The sequence below is a fragment of the Salmo salar genome, chromosome ssa09 (assembly GCF_905237065.1).
Source record: "Salmo salar chromosome ssa09, Ssal_v3.1, whole genome shotgun sequence".
Classification (NCBI taxonomy): domain Eukaryota; kingdom Metazoa; phylum Chordata; class Actinopteri; order Salmoniformes; family Salmonidae; genus Salmo; species Salmo salar.
In genome coordinates this window covers 70,912,819-70,930,983 of record NC_059450.1, presented here as the reverse complement: position 1 = coordinate 70,930,983, position 18,165 = coordinate 70,912,819, and the positions used below count along the sequence as shown (strand labels likewise).

At 42.0% G+C, this 18,165-nt stretch overlaps 1 long non-coding RNA gene across 2 annotated transcripts in view; it reads right to left on the bottom strand.

Annotated features, from left to right (window-relative positions):
* Positions 1-17,885, bottom strand: part of LOC106611729 (uncharacterized) — a 31,940-nt gene extending 14,055 nt beyond the window's left edge. The window contains exons 1-2 of one of the 2 annotated variants that reach the window (XR_001330150.2): positions 17,583-17,885; positions 6,064-6,131 (exon numbers count right to left, since the gene is read on the bottom strand). This is a non-coding gene — a long non-coding RNA (uncharacterized lncRNA). The remainder of the gene's footprint in view (positions 1-6,063; positions 6,132-17,582) is intronic. The other variant, XR_001330149.2, reaches the window with a different exon arrangement.
* Positions 17,886-18,165: the final 280 nt, after the last annotated feature.

Below are 18,165 nucleotides of genomic sequence, written 5' to 3'. Positions count from 1 at the left end.
AAATTCATACAGTACATTTGCATATTGTTCTTTAATCGCCGCTAATCCCAGGTGTCACGTGTCGCTCAGGTTGCATCTCAGGTGAGCCCCGCGTTGCAGAGCGCCACGAGGGATGTGTTTCTGCCTTTACAGGCATAAAACACGATTACCAGATCATTATTAATTAAGCCTTTTCTTCATGAAATTGTACATTCAGTTAAGATGCACGTTATCTAATGAGTGGAGGAGTAAATGACAAATTGTGACGTTCGTGTAAATGAAACAGTTCAACTACTAGCCCATATTTCTTCAATTTGAAGGAATAAATCAACAGTATTCTGGATTTGTTTTCTTCTCTTCATGGATGGTCTAATGACATCCTTGTGACATGGGAACAGATGAGCTTGTATCACTAGAGTTTGGAATAGCATGGCCTCTGTTATTTTGAGTTTGACATCTTTGCTTTTATTAGAATATGTCACTTTTGGTGCATAACAGTTAGTGATTACAACATGAACTATTCACTTATGACAGATTTGAGATTTGCTTGGAAAAATAATTCCGTTACTGTTAATGTTGCTCTCTGAGTTTGGAAGTGGTGGATGTTGCCACAGAGCATTGATTAAACAGAATGTTAAGCTTAGACGGTAGCCTAATGATAAACAACCGTTTCTTCAGTAGTTGCAACAGAATATTGCAATGTGCTTGGCACCCCCTGAATTTACTTTCTAAGCATCCTTCATTTGTAGTTGGTAGGAAATGAAAGAGTCAATCTCTGCTCTGGCAGTTCCTGTGTCACTCTCTGCATGAGAGGCCGGGAGAGAACTGTTGAAGCAGATAGCATGCTCAAACCGGATCTCTGGAGACCCTGACATCAAAGAGGACTAAACCTCACATGGAGAGCACTTTAAGCCAGGCCCGACTGTGACAACAGAACAACCCAATATGTGAATGTCACTTTTGTCAAAACCGAACACTGACACAAAGACTATAACTATTTCATGGCAGAAGGTTGAGGAACAGAAACACAGAGATCTATACTCGCAGTCCTACTTCCGTGGGACCTCGGAGATTGATTAAGTTGCTAGGGGAGATGGGTAACTGACAAGTATTTGTCAAAGTCACGTTGATGAGAGTGGCTAGTGTCGAGTTTGTTTCCACTCCAGTAGCATCCAAATTGACAAGGCATAGACATAGTCTGAAAGTGTGACGTCTTCTACAGACCCATCAACTGACAAGGACACAGCTTGATCTTGAAACTGATAAATTCTCAAGCCAACGGCAAGATTTTGCTCTGATAGCAACACTTTATTTTGTAAAAACTCTAAATTGTCAAGTTGTTCTTTGCATAGCAACTCCCCTTTCCCATCTGAATCCTGATGGATTGAGTGAGGCAACTAAACCTACGATAAAACATAGTGTTCTATCTAATCCTGGGATTAAACTCTGAAGTTAGTCTTGACCTTTCCAAATCTTCAGTTAGGAGCAGTCAAGGAAGTGGCTCTAAACTCATACCTGGTTTCTCTAGTCCTAATATGCCGTTTCAACAGGTCTAATACTTGAGCTTGTATTCTGACACTATTTCCAAGATGAAATCTGATACCCAAAGCCCTTTCCTCTTCAAAGTAGCCTCCTGTTGTGCTTTGTGACCCCAATAGTATCAGTCTCGTACGTTCAAAGCCCCATCCCTGTGCTAGCTTTCAGTTGCTGTCTATACATCTCTCTTGAAAATATATTTGAGACTTTGAAGGCTGGCCTGAGAACACTAGCGAAAATGATAAGAAAAGTAAAAACTTTCAATGAATATCACAGTTGATTAACATTCCAGCTGTGTAGGCTACACATCAAAACCAACGTTAAGATTCAAATTTAGAGTAAAACAGTAAAAAAAAAAAAACTCATGTCAATTGATTTGGGGGTGATCTTTGCAAGTTTCCTCAGTATAGTAGTATTGATTAAATACTTTTGAACTATTAATAATTTAAAGCTATTAACCAAAGCGCTTTAAGGCCACAGTAACCAGCATGCACTATAATCTCTGCGTCAGAGGAATTATCCATTGAAATGCAGATGTTTTATTGAGCAAAGTGATGGATATACCATCAGATGTTAGGCTTTTACATTTGTTTTTATTTACATCAATATAATCACGTGATTCATCTTGTTACATAACGACACAGCGGATTAATATGAAGTATAAGGCTATTTGGTGTCTGGATAAGTGAAAAGCCCACCAAATTCCTAGCAGATAGATCTGACCTAGACAAAAGCAAGTGGAAAAGCTGCAGATCAACGAATACCGAGTGATTGGGAACGTTCGACTGACAATGATCAGATGAAAAGAGCGGCGATCTCAATAAACTTGTCATTCAGCCTTTCAAGGTTCAATCATATCTGAGGTGTTTTGCATAACTATGAGGTCCACATTTCTAATCCTCAAAGGGTCTCGGTGCTACTTGGCTTTGCACTGTAGTCATTCAAGGTCACAACCCGGCAGGAAATATGGGCTGCCATAGCAACACAAAGATGGCTTCTGAAGGCTTAGCATAATTCTTCCCTAATAGAAAAATAACAGCGCCAAATCCCGTCCTTAGTGAACTGGCTTATTTGATCGAGGCAGACTCCCACCTGTGAAGCACATAGTCACCACACTAATGTGCTAGACCACTAGGAGATGAAAAAAGGTCCATCTTTGAAAAAGGGGGTGGGGATGGGGGGCCTCGGACCAAGCCAAATTCTTTCTCTTCTCTTCTGCTGAAAACAACCCACAGTATGTCTCAGACTAGCTTGAGCTCTTTGAGAGCAGAAAATATGAGCTGCCAAATGAATTGTAGTCTCTAAATAATACTCATCTTTGAAGAGCTTATGCGTCTCTCTCTCTGTGAAAACCAGTGGAGAAAAAAACTCAGCTCACATTGGCAGCAAACCTCAAGAGATGCTTTATTTTCATTTGTAGAGTGATTGAACACAGCCCACATCACATGAAACTACATTAAAAGATGAGCAATACTTGAAAACTTTTCTCACAAATATATTTATGATATTCTGAGAGTTTTAGTTGTATTCTCTAGAAGGAGGATGTACGTGGACTACCGTGGGTCCCTATAGATTCTTATGTCTTCACTCAGAATCCCGGCGAGCTCATTAAACCCACTGAAACAAACAGAATAGACTTTAACCTTAAGAAAGCAGGAGACCAACCAACCAGAGCAAGGAATGCGCCTTTGCACTCTAGTTGCGGTGAAAGAGAGCTGCGGTGTGCTTAAGGGATGTTTTTGTATGTATGCTTGTGCACCTGTGTCACAGTGTGTGTGTGCGTGTGTGTGTGGTAGTGTAGTGTGGAATAGACCGTCAGGTCATGTAGCCGTATGATCTCGATCTGCCTTGTAACCCCCCAACACCCATCTTTGTTGCCCAATACCCAGGAGATGGATTCTTGTCAGTGTGTGAATCACATCAAGATGATGGGAGCTTGGGAGAGGATAAATGACCGCCACACTTTAGAGTGCGAGGCTTGGAACAGCCACTACAGCAGTGAAGACTGCTTTTAGAATCACCCAGGAGTAACAGAACTCCAGCAATGTTGCAGCCATAGTGATCGAGCTAAAAATCGAAGGCTTTATAAAATCATTACTGTCAAGAATGGGGTATGATAATCAAATCCCTGCAGCTGAACATGGTTTCCTATAAAGGTCCTATAGTATGGGGCTGTTTTCTGTCAGTGTAGTACAGATGCTTACAGATAGGGGATGTAGTAGTTGGATACGTGACTCATTCTGCTAGTGCTTGGCTACCTGAGTCAGCCATTTTTAGCCTCAAAGGATTTCTGTTTGTTCACTGTAATCTCCAGTTGGAGCCCTTCTTTTCACTGCCTCTGGCGTAGTCACTCTACTATCTCACGGTCTGTCTGTCTGTGGCATATGCCGGCTGCTTGTCTTATTACGGGGTGTTTTTGAGGATATTTCAGCCTGCCAGGACAAAGAAAACCGCCACGTCATTCCCCGGCTATGGATAATCTTCTTTCATTGTGAGGGATGCTTTTCTATTTGACGGTGCTCAATAGTATCTCAGGTCGACATAGTGACACCACAGAATCAGAGAGAGATAATCATTATATTGTAATGTGCTTTCAGCCTCCTCGCGAGAAATAGCCGGAATGCTTCTGGGCTTGCTGTTGCCTAATGCTTCTATCAATAACAGAATCGCTGAATGCTCAAATTGTGATATCTTCATTGCAGCCGAAGAGAGTTATCAAATGTTTCTACCCTTTTCTTAATCTAACATCAGCGTTTCTGGTTGCAATGAGCTTATGGGGGGCTTATTAGTAGTCTTTGTTAAGCAAAGGAGCGCGCAGCCTTCATTGCTTTTTTATTGATACATCGTTCAGCTGTTGGGCACATATGCAAAATGTACACGTTCATAATCATTTTTTTTGAATCTATCTTTTATAATTTGTGTTATGGATTCTTTGTGCATCATAGGCATACAGTGCATTATCATTAAAAACAATGTAGATGCTCTTTTCTCTGCTACCAGGGTTTCCACCATTGTTTCCCATAGATCCCTCTTTATGAACCCCTGTCTGCATTCTTGACGCTCACCCTTTATTGTGGGTTGATTTGGCTTGGTGTCTTCACGTTGAATGGGCGATGACAATCACAACGGTCATATACGGTGTCCCCCCTGGTCTGTACAGTAGGCGTTCAATGACCATCTGACAGCAGTGTAATTAAATCAGCACTGTATTCACGATTGACCAACGAGAGGCCAGACTCCCCCGCTGTTCCCTGAAGGGAATCCCACCGAATCTCTCCCAAAACCTCCTTTTTCAGAGTATTACACCGGGCACCTTTCCACTTCAAAGCAATGCACCTCTTTATGGACTCCCGTCACCAGGAAAGAATGGCTTTGGCTGAGATACAGACACCGCTGGTCTAATTTGCCTTGCCTGCATATCCCTCCCCCCTGGGACCGGGTCATATCCGAGACTGAAGCGGCTATCTGATGAGATCACACGGAGAGGGTGCAGGAACGTAAAGGCGAGGAGTTACTGCATATCCTACCAGGAGCCTCCAAAGGGTTCTATTAAAACGCGTTCAATATGCAGGTCAGGGCTTTCAAAGTACTGGGCACCCTCTAACCCCGGCAAACTGAAAGGGTATTGGTGCATGCTCAATGATGGGAATCTGGACCCCATTAATATAATGAGTCCAGGGTATTAGTATTCCAGAGCCAACTGTGAAGTCTCTCTCTTTTTTCATCTCTGGTAGAGTTTTTAAGGAGAGATCTGCCAACTTGGGAGTGACAAAGGAGAGCAGGGAGAGAGAGAGGTTCTTGCTTCTAATCTGAGATCAATTTCCAGCTGTCAGTCCTCAGAGGGCAATTTCCAACAGTTAGGAACTCTTTGTCAGAGCGTAAAACACAGACAAGCAACGCAGAGTGGAACATTTACTGTCATCAGAAGAAAGCTCTCTCTGCTTTTTACCTTTTCTTCAGACCTGTTAATGTTTCTAAAGAGTGATAAAAAAAGAGCAACTAGAAGAACGTAGTGGGTGATGGGAGACATATTTGCATAATTTTACCCTGGCTCTGGTTACTGAGCTAGAGTTGTGAGCGTCCACTATTTTGTTTCTCGCTAAACAAAACAAAGCGGGACTATGTCAGGGAGCAACTCCTCTCAGCAACATCGTGTAGCTAAGCAGTCCGCCCCTTGACAGAGTAAAATCTAAGTGAGAGCGGGTTAGACGGCTAAGTCCAGCATGGCTGGTAGGCTGACGTGCATCTGACAGTCACCTGTAAGACATTAGGGAGACAGTGGAGTGGTGGAGTGTGCCGGGGTCCTTCAACCAGGAAGCAGCAGCTGCTGGAGCTAATTAAAGGCATAGTAAAATAGCTCTGCTCAGACCCACTTCAAACACTCCTCTGCATGCAAGCCTGGAGTCCCGTCTCTGGGGTGTCGGGGCCTGTCAGGGGCCCTCTGTGACCTGCTGCAGCTGCATGCTGGGCCCCGGTTCTGACCTGAGGACCAGGGGGTGAGCCCGTGAGGGACAGGGGCACTGTGGGGTGCACCTGGGCCAGACTTACCTGTGCCTGGGTGTCTGCACGGCGGAGCGTGGCATGTGGATGTGTGGGCGTCGGTAAGGGGACTCCAACTGCACAACAAAGAGAGAGAGGGGGCATAGGTGAAAGGTCAGGAGGAGAGGGGAGGCTTAGGAAGAACAGACATCAGGCACATTAACTAAACATGATCAGACGGACACGCGCTGGAACAGAGGCAGAAACAGATGCCCTTTAGAAGTTCTGAAGAAACGTAAACCTAAACATGTCGTCTTTGTAAGGATTTCGCTTAATGTAAACCTTGCCTTAATTAATAAGATGGACTTCAATCTACAATGACAACGTTCAGCCTTTATCGGCTGACGCGAGATCATTTTATAAGGATGCCGTTTGCCCAAATCAAAGATGACAGTACAGTATTCCTATCCTTCCAGTCAGAACTACTGACGAATGTTGCCTTGAAAAGTAAGTTGTGATTGAACACAGAAATATGAAGCGCTGACAGAACTCGAAGACCCATTGAGGTAAAGTAACCTATAATATTTTTGGAGGCACGCCTCATTCTGAATCTGTCTATCAATCACCTAATACTCTAGGTTATTGTCGAGGGAAACGTATGGAATCAAAGCCGTTATGCAATCATCCATCACTCACACGTTATGTTGCAGTGAAGATACGGACCAAAGGCAGAACAATTGTGACACCTCACGCAACCTCTTGACTTCAACTCCTGGAGATGTCAAATCAAGTTGTTCTTTTAATCCCCAATTCAGTCTTTCCTTGCAGCAGGTATCCTTTTTATTTTGTTTTCTCTTGCTACGTATGTGCATAATGAGCTTTAAGAATCAGACTGTTACACCTATTACACTCCTATTACACTAGAACCATATTTTGGAATAACAGTGTCTCGATTGTGTTTGCATCAGATGTTATTTAACATTTTCCAGATGTGAACCGTTACAACAAACCGATACTTTAGTCAAAACAAAATCTTTCTGAGAAGTGATAACAATGAATACACTTTCTCTGTCAATGCTTTATTATAAGTGAACATTTCCATGTCGCCTAAACTTTGCGGTGTAAAATGTGACTGCCGGATAGAGGTGAAGGTTGACATTAGTTTGTAATAGAAAACGAGGCTAGGCGTAGCGTGGCAGAATGGCGCGGGCGGCATCTCTCAGCGTTCTCTCTAGCCTCTGTGAAGTGGACGCCTCTGGGTCCTGTACAAGACCAGAGCTGCCCCCCTGCTGTGTCCTACGGGCAGGTGTCTGCATCATGGAGACACGATGTCTCTCCCTGGGGTTTCCCACACGCCACTGCACAGCCACACGTGGGCCACCGGAAACAGGCCTCCGCCTTCACCAGCCGCACGGCAACCAAATCAAACCCCCACACGCAGAGACACGCAGGCAGGACTGTCCATCTATCCACATGTCATTCAGATGCAAGACTGACATTCACCAAGATGCCTCCATCTTGGGAGGGGATCACACAACATGGCTCCTACTGTCGGTACACACACAGACCGTTCCTTTTCACCAGAGTAGGAAAGAAAATGACAACGAGGATAATTCAATCCAACCTATGTGGTGTGGTGGATGTTCTTGTGTGCCTGCCGAGTGCTAGAAGGCCTAAACCAAAATGGTAGAAAACCCTTGAATGGGTTTCAGGCCCTAATACTATTCTGCCACCCTGGGCAGCCAGGTTTCTCTTGAGTAATATAGAGTGAAGGAAACTTTCCGCTTCACGTCTTTATGGCTTCATGCTCCGAGCGCCTGGCTGTGTGGGATCGTGTGCTGTCCTCTTTCAGCTGGCCGTCGTGTTGTCTCAATCTCTTTACACGATTCACTGCCAGCCTCCTCTCCTTTCTACCAGGCCTCCCCACACCGTGTAATCAGCAGATGTCTTTATAGAGGAGCCCACTGCCGTGTGCTGCACACCTGCTTTGCCAATTTCATTTAGGTGACCCCCCCCTTTCTCACACATTTCAGGCCCAGCAGCCATGTTGATTTGGTTCTTAATGTGCCCTGAAGTCACAAAATACTTCTTCCCTCAGCACAGTCGAGCCACAGTGCCAAAGGATATAGCTAATCCTGAGTGAGCCTAGGTGACCACGATGCTATCATCCACTACTGCTTCAATGAACAAGTAATACCTCATTCAAGAGTGTCCTTTGACCTTGAAAAGACAAACCAATAAGAATGGAGTTATTTTTTTCATTGCTCATGCTTGTGGTGCTGTGATCTATCTCAGATCATAATCGATGCCGTAACACAGCTAAATGAAAAGAGAGGTTATCTGATGTTATCAGGACAACACAGATAATTTTTGCTTAGGTAATTGAGACACTTTTACCAAAACAAGGACACTGTGTTATATAAAACACATCAAACGCAGTTCTGATATTTTAAGGTAAAAAAATCTACCCCGGTATTTTTCGAAATGGTACATTAATAAACACAGACCAATTAAAAATATATATAATTATGTCCGATGGGTCTTCAATATCCTCTGCCAAAATAATTTGATGACACCAATTTGAAATGAACTAATTTAGTTTCCTCGTCAAACAAGGCGAAGTTACAACCGGAGACTGCAGAAACACGTACGTTGACAGTCTATTGCACAGTAAACTCACGTTGTTATTTTCCTTTTACATGATACGTACACACTACGTGAATCATATACTCTGCTCATGTAATGAAGGATGGTTCTGAAGGATGGTTCTAAAGGATGGTTCTAAAGGATGTTCTGAAGGATGGTTCTGAAGGATGGTTCTGAAGGATGGTTCTAAAGGATGGTTCTGAAGGATGGTTCTGCTCTTGTTTTGCTTGTCTCTGGTTTTGACCACCTGGGCACCACCTGGGCACCATCAGGGCATCAACATGGCATGTGTTCTGTCTGCCACCGTCATCTGTATAACTGGGTGAAAGTGGGAAAGTGACAGGCCTGCTGGTGTTGGGTAGTATGAAATGAGCTGTCAAATGATCAATATTCCCCGTCTGTTTGGTAAACTGGGCCATAAAATTGAAGGAAAAGGGATGCCTCGAAGGATACAGTAATCGGGAAAATATTGTAAGTAAAGTTATCATTATGAATTGGAATACTGTTATTCACATGGTTATTCAGTGTCTAATTATACTGAACCAAAATATAAACACAACATGTAAAGTGTTGGTCTCATGTTTCATGAGCTGAAATAAAAGATCCCCAAAATCTTCCATACGTACAAAAAGCTTATGTCTCTCAAATTTTGTGAACAGATGTATTTACATCCCTGTTAGTGAGTATTTCTCCTTTGCCAATATAATCCATCCACCTGACAGGTGTGGCATATCGAGAAGCTTATTAAACAGCATGATCATTACACAGGTGCACCTTATGCGGGGGACAATAAAAGACCACTCTAAAATGTGCAGTTTTGTCACACAAAACAATGCCACAGATGTCTCAAGTTTTGAGGCATCGTGCAATTGGCATGCTGACTGCAGGAATGTCCGCCATAGCTGTTGCCAGAGAATTTTATTTTAATTTCTCTATCATAAGCCGCCTCCAACGCTGTTTTAGAGAATATGTCCAACCGGCCTCACAACCGCAGACCATGTATAACCATGCCAGCTCAGGATCTCCACACCCGGCTTCTTCACCTGCGGGATCATCTGAGACCAGGCACTCGGACAGCTGACAAAACTGAGGAGTGTTTCTGTCTGTAATAAAGCCCTTTTGTCAGGAAAAACTCATTCTGATTGGCTGGGCCTGACTTCCAAGTGGGTGTGATTACTTTACATTTACTGAGACAGTCTTATCCAGAGCGCATACATTTTCATATTTGTTTGTACCGGTCCCCCGTGTGAATCTAACCCACAACCCTGGCGTTGCAAGTGCCATGCTCTACCAACTGAGCCACATGGGACCTGTAACTCAGTAAAATCCTTGAAATGTATATTTTTTTGTTGGTATAATTATGTTTGACACCAATTATAATATTTCTGCAGCACCTAACCTTTTTGACAATCTTGTTAACTTGAAAATATATATTTTTTTCAATTCATTTTGTGATTTGAAGTAATGATCAAAAGCGAGGTGAGTGTGTCTGTGGTTGTGTGAACATGTTCAGGAAGTAAACGTATCTGGCCCTGTCGACAGATTGAGTTTTAATAACGTTATGTGTGTTCACAGTTGTGACTCACGCTCTCGCTCCACATGCGGATTAAGGAAAAACCGGTCACTCCATTTTGCCTCAAGTTATTATATCCCCCTAAGCCTAACCTCGGCTTCACTTTAACCAAACAAGCTTCAAAACATTGTGTGTTTCTACCGTCAAACCCTCGGGCGCTGAATACCCAGAGTTCTTAGTACAGATATAGAGGGGGAAAAAAACGTTAGAATTTAAATGACCTGAAACAGCATACCAGATTCTGCTCAGGAGACTCTCTGCACAGATAGTTCCTCGTGGAAATATCAAAACAAACATAAAATACATAAACGCAATCCAAGGATTACAATGACGTTAGGGAAGCAGGCTAAACATTTGCATTGCAAACTGGATATGTGGTTGGTTGCAACATTCTAAATTAATTCTATTGAAAAGAGATGTAACTAGTCATGCCTGGTGGGTTTTAACTAGCACAACAACACCTCGGTTATCACATGTTGCTTCGTCTTGTGTTGCACAACCTGAATAGATGAGTGCTTCCTGTCTAGGCTACGTAGCTTCCAAACACACGCCCAGACTTTCATACAGCATTCTGCCTATGACTTTGGGATGGTGGGTGAAGGTCAAAGCGGTTGTTGCGCCTGCCTGTGGGTAAGAGGGGTGCATGGCGTATCTCTTTAATATAGCTGCTCCAGGCTCCCAAAAGCTCATCCAATGGCTGCATTAACTTGCACAACCCTACTTAACCATCCCCCCACACCCCCACACCTATCAGCCATGTTTGTTTTTGCTCATGTTGCGTTATCAAAAGGCTAACTGCTTTACAGCGCCTCCTGCTGCTCCTCGGGAGGAGACTTTCCCGCCTGGAAATAGGAATCCAGCCATCAGATTAAAAGGTAATCACAATAGTCTGTCCCGGCATATTTCACATTTTAATTATTTTGGGTTTTCTTACTTAGTAAAAATAGGCTGTGGTATGGTCTTCCCATTATGTCGCCAAGGCCGTCTTTTGAAAGTACAGTTGAGATAGTTGGTCAGTGTCATCCAAAATAGTTTTTTTTATTTCCTACCCCTTTTCAAGATTCAGCAGTGAAATGAGTGCATGGTACGAGTTAGAATGCACACACTACCATTACCCGAGACTGATGAAGGCTGACGTTTTAGTAAGTGAGCATGATTTTACATGATTTCAGGGCAGAATAGAGCACTCTGCAATCATTAATTAGTTATGAGAGGAGTATAGTTGTGATAGTGGGCCGACTGAATGCCTGACCAGAATAGAGTCCTTCAGAGCGTTGAGTTTGTGTTCCTCGTTCTCCGGGTCAGGCTGTGTCTGCCCCGAGCTGTCTGTCAACGTGAACCCCAGAGCTGGGTCTGAGAAGGGGCACAGGGGAGGGGGTAGGGGGACTACTGGGGCAACCGCTGCCGGGCGGTGCCCATGCCAGCCGTGCGTAAAGACTAATAAAGACGGCACACTGGCAGGACCCCGTCACCCCGGCAACGAGATGTCACCATAAACAAGCTGCAGGCCGTTGGCAGGCCACTTCCTGGTTATATAATGGCAACCTGTTTTTTTTTTTCGAAAGGAAGATTTCAGGCCCCTGCTCGGGGACATGGGCAAATTAAAATGGCAGTCGAAAATCGTAACGTTATATAACCCTTCTTTTGTCATCCTATAACGAAGATTGGCAATACCACGCACTCCCTGTGTCTTCTCTCTACGCTCGGTCTGACGTCACCTGCCGTCATCGCTACTCCCCGCTTCACACAATCGATGGCGCTATTAACCCTGTAGCACAGGTGTTAAGACGGTTTACATTGATCCAAACAGTTCCGTGTTGGTTGAAACACAGCCCTTACAGTACTCCAAGGTTATTGAATAGCCTGGCTTTGTCAGCTGTACCTGCCCCTTCCCATTCTCCGCTGAGGTGTGGAAGTGGAACCATGTAAACAAACAGGTCACCAGTCACGTGTGGCCCTGACAAATATACAGAATGACATGAAACAGATACTAAAACAAATCCTGAAGTATAGTGACGGCTACTATCGGGCCATATGCTAACGGTGTTAAAATGGCTAAACAGGGAACACACAGGCGCCGTTTTCAACTATACGCTTACTGTGGTAGAAAAACACACAAACAACAGAATGGGAAGACGCCAGTGCGTGCCGTGCGTTATCAAAATTATAGCTACTAATACATCATGCCACTCACACAATGCCTATGCTCAGTTAATTAGAAGAATGTAAAATATTTGGGTTTGAATCAGGCCATATTAACTGTATTGTACAGGACAGTCCGACAGAGGTGTCCTTCTGTTCCCGCCACCATTTTAGCTCCATGTTTGTCCTTCTGTGTTACATTGAGGCGTACTATGACACAGAGAAAATTACCTCAGTAAGTATACACCTAATACAGTTATTAATATGTCGATTGGCTAAAACAGGCAAAAGACTGTCGATCATCTTTTCGCTGGGTATATCAAATGTTAAACCCATTTTGCACTGGTGCACATTTAAAACCTAATTGAATATGTAGTAACTGCAAAATACCTTATTGAAACATTTTTTATTTCATTTTATTGCCGCTCCTGCTAATTCATCAGAGATGTTGGGTTTTGAAGCATACCTTTAATTATTTTTACGGGAAATTGCATTGTATAGCATTAGAAATATTCTGAAAATGATTGCTTTAAGTTTGATTTGTGAAACATCCCATATTTGATTGCCTCCTGCGACCACATTGTTGCGTTTTATGTTTATACATGACTTGGATTTTACAGAGCAACAAAAATAAATATTTGTAAATATGTTGTTTTTGGTTTGTATCACATTACATGATTTCCATTGATTGTTGTATTGATGTTTTATCATGGATATACTAATTGTCTAAATAGGTATATTTTATTTTTGCTGATTAAATGCATTTAGTCTCTATTTAATTCACCCCATTGTGAAATGTTATCAGATCACTGTACAATCAAGAGGTATTATTTTCACAAATTGAATCCCACACAAATAACAAACATTCTCACACAAATAATTACGAAGGGGCTTTAAATATATATGCACTGAACTTAATTTATCTTACTAAGAAAAATCTCGCTAAGAAAATAATTTCCTTGTCTCAACTCAAATTATTATAAAAGAAAAAATCATATCGTCTTCAAGTGGGTCGAAGTCTCTGCTGAAAATGTTTAACTGTATACACAGTACATACATATGATACGACCTCTTCACAGTTAGTACAGTAAGAATACACTCAGGAAAATGCATAACTAATTGGTATCATTAGTCAATAATTATCAAGTTCACCAAAATGCATCAAAGTAATATTGAAGCCGCATAACAAAATTAAATGGATCACTGCGTCCCCCACAAATATGTTTTACATTCATTTATAGTTCATTGTACTTTATACTTTTTTTCTATTAACATTAATTTAATGACTTACATGAACACTAATACAATGGGTATATATGATACACATGCATATGACAGTATGCATACACCAGTTTGGAGTAAATGTATATATATATTTATTTATCTGAAATCAATTTGATAATACTATCCTTGAAATGAACAATGTTACGTAAGTTTAGAGAACTGAAGAATGTGTAAACATGTTATACACCTGGACACTTCCCCAGCAGACACAATAGCTTCAATCGTCACTATCGTGGCTGCTGCTTAGGGTTGAAAAGAGAGAAACAGGCAGCCGTTGCTCGCCACTCTAACAATCTGTAAAAGATCCCCAGTATGAATTGAATTAGTGCGAGCAATGAGCCTGCGTTTAAACTAATTATTGCACAAAATGCTAGAAGCTGAAGAAACAGAACAGAAAGATCCCTAACCAGCACACAGATAAACTCCTGTTACCTTGCTGTCAAAGAGAGCCCTAATGACTTTTCATGAGACAACCAACACACAGACAGACACACTTTGCAACTTCTTTGCTTCTCGGGCAACTCATTAGCCTTTGGTTAAGGTACACGCAAATATTTTTTTTAAAGGATTGAATGAAACAAAATGGTCCCTAATGAACATGTTTTGTGATAGTAAAGCTGGTTCCACTGTAGAATAGGATCTTTAATACCTATGCATATACATGGAAGTTAGGCAGGTGCAGTGAAACACTTGCCTATTGTACATTGTTGAAAAGTAAGCCTACAGTAAAGAGATCCTATTACTATGAGCATTGGCTGCTATTAGAAAGTGTTTGTTATTCGTAACGTGCATAGATTCTGGTTGTTGAGAGCTTTTTCCACGTCGCACAATACATGCAGATGCAAAGACCAACGCCACCTGGCATTGTTTGAAAGTTTTATAGAACACGTCAGACAATTTGTTTCTGAAAGACTGAAACGACAATAGAAGCAATTATTACAGACTTTGCGTTTGTTTGTCAGCGTTTTATATTGACATCTGTGAGTTTTCTTTGAATTCTTTCCATTGTTTTCAGTTTGTAAATGTTTAAGCGTGGTATCAAAAGAATGAGAAATTCATTAGCTGTTTCAAGTTGGGATCTAATTGGGAGAAGTTTCTTTTATTTCCAGTGAGGCGTGTTATTTCTCCAAGGGAATGGTTATGAATGGATGACTCTCGAGTCATCATCTAATAATATTTAATGATATGTGAGAATCAACTAAGACAGAGACTTGATCAAAATTGTCAGCCATGTCAGATGTTTCTCTCTGTGAGATTTGAAATGTGAAACATCCCAGAGTTTTGTGAAATGAAAGCACACCATCTGTCTTTCATATGTTCATCTGTAGAGGGGACATAAAACTCTGTCATCAGGGTCCCCCCCCATCACAACCCCTTCAAATAACAATGACACATCTTCATTTCTTTTTCAATCTTTTGTCATTCTCTGTTTCAATTTTTAATAGTGCTCAACCTTAAGTTCAACCAGACACTTAACGTACTAAACAATACAAAGGGTTTTATATAGGCCTGTGCTGTTCCAATGATACCGGAACAATATTGTATATTGTATATTGTATATTGTAATATAATATTGTCATGAAAATGAGGTGTTGTATGTGTTTAGTTTTATACTCGAACATGGCGATACACACAACATTAATATCCTATGTCTTAAGGTAAAACCTAGCACTTAGCATCCAGTTTTTGGCGGCTAGGATGATGAATGTTGTCTTCTCTTTCAGCATTATATTTTATGCCATTCACATGTTTTCTTAATACTCTTCATAGCCTACTGTACCGTGTGCACACCATAGAGGAAACCACAAATCCTCACCATTGTGAGTTTCCCTCTCCTTAGTAGCTATAGCCTCTCTGAATCTAAAAGGAGTTGGTTTGAAGCTGGTGGGAGAGAAAGTTTGCTAACTTATTCTTTTCATTCTCAATTGCAAAGAAAAACGTCTCTCACATGATTTCCCAAAGTTAACCCATCTCGTGGGGAGAAAAAAGGGTAAAGCATTTGGAAAGCTTTTCTTGTTTCATACTATGAAAGCTTTCAAGTGCAAAGGCTCAAATAGACTTTCATATGAAGCTGTCATATTTTACAAATAAATAGGATTTAATAAAAGGAGAGACTTTTTGGCAGCGTGGCATAGTACCTCCATATTCCTGTTGCCCAAGTAAAGATGCTATGCTACATATTCTTGCTAGCATACATTGGCAACTGACTTAGAGATATCAGTATTCATATTAGCATTTGCTGAAGATGTATTCCAGTCAACCTCTGGCAGGCTTTTTCACCTTCCACATTTATCGTGAAATGTTGAAATTATGATTCATTTTAAGACGTAAGTGTGAATATAAAAATATTGTTTGATACCGCAATCAACTGAAATGGGATGCCGGAAATGTTCAGTCTGCCCTTAACAACATAAGTATCACTGTCGCAAAGAGATACTCTAATGGAGATTGTTGCTTGTGAAGAAGGTTGTTACGTCAGCAAATCGTTTTAGTGAGGACTAACTGAGCAAGTTACCTAAACTGTGGGTGGGGAATATGTGAAAAAACAAACATACTTTACGGGCTCAGCTTTTGGTAAAACAATTGTGGAAAACATAGGATCCAAGTATCTACAATTTAATACCTTCTCAGACTTGCAATCCATAACAGTCTACTATTACACAGAGAATGGGAAAACAACATTCAGCGTATTTCCGCTCCATCTTCTTCCTGCTCTTTTAGCTGCTTACCACCATGGCAGCCATTTTGTAAAAAATTCAACTGTATACGTTCGGCTGTATATGGTCCTCCCTCTCTCCCTTTAAATAATGATCATGTATGTATTTGCTATTACAAATATAGTTGAAGTATTTATAGTATAGCATGTTTTTTAGGCTTTCCCCCCAATGTACGGTATGAGGAGTAGGTAGTGTATGTAACGTATTGCACAATGGCGTATGTGCCTCCCTGCAACGTTTCCATTTCCTGCTTAGAATGTTCCAGACGGTATTGAGTAATAGTCTGCCACATGTCACACACACACACACACATACGGGATGATCTCGTCCGGAGTCTGACTCTACCACCCACTGCCCCCACCGCCCCACCCCGACAACATACACACCAAACCACGGGATGTATAGACCAAGCTGTCCAGAGGTGACCTTGGGTTTGTTTACTTCAATGGAGATCAACTGAGCTGTGAAAGACTGGACCGAAGCCCTTCCCTAGTAGCTCACTTTCCAGTAGTGACTACGGTAGCTCCTCTGTCAGGTTTTCTAGATAAGTAGGACAGTTGGTGGTGAAGTACCCAAATAGTTTTTCCTCAGTCAGCTACTCCAAACAGAGATAGTGTAGCTATGGACACGTGTTTGAATTAACATAATTTTTTTGTAAATTAAAGGCTCCCAGCCCTTTGAAAATGCGTAATTTACATATACATTATCAATTAGTTATAGGTCTTCCAATTAGCTCCTCTTTTTCAACATCCCCAGAATATTTAGTTGGAAATCAATACATTTTTAATACACTTTTTTTTCCATGGTAACAGTTGGACCGAGGTATCATAAGATAATATCTGTTATTTTGTAAAGTCATCTCTGAAATAGAATTCTGCCTCTGGATAAAGTAGATAAATAAACAGAATACATTCATGATTAAATATGTCTGCCATGATAATGAACATGCTAGCTGTCAATGTATTGCGCAATCAGGACACGCCACCAATGCTACAAGCAGGACAGCCAACCGGCAGCTGACATCTTCACACCCATCTAGCCATCTGAACCATCCAATGAAGCCAGGTTGTCATTAAGTAATATGGATGTTGCGGCCCTACCTCTGTCCATAGCAGCCTAGCCCAGTCCAGTCCTATGGCCCTAGTCAGAATACAACAAGTCCTCATAGGGACACTATCCACTGTCCCCAGACCTGCATAAACACACACCCAGAAATAGTCCCTCACCTTGGTGTTGCTGCCATCCACACTGCGGCTATCGGAGCCAGACCGGGCCGTTGTCGGTAATGTCCAGAGTGTCCGAGGTGTATGAGACCAGGATAAGGTGGGTGTGCCAGACTAGAGGCCCAGTACTGGGTATTAGGTGCTTAGAGAGAGTCCACCATTACTCCCCTGACCACCTCCCTAACCACTAAGAAAGCCCAAATCCCTTTCAGGTCGAGAGTTTGACACCCGACTGCCCCATAAATCTGAGCAGGCACCGGCAGAGAACGCCATGGGAGTGACGGCCGGGGCGGCTCTCTGGTGAGGTTTTTTGGGAAGGATTATGGATTGAGACGTACAGCTGGGAGGCTGAGGTTACACTTTTCATTCCCACTTCGAGGGGGTCTCGGCTGCCTGGAATCCAGTCAGATTTGTGGAGACCTCTTTTTTCTCCCCGAAAAATGCTCTAAATTCCACATTGGACAAGTCTGAGTTTATCTGATGATAATTGTTTTTGATATAGAACATTTTGGAATATAATTTGGCCAAATGTGATTGGAAATACCAGCAACTTTTTCCCCCCCGTTTTTTTTTTTACTGAAGTATG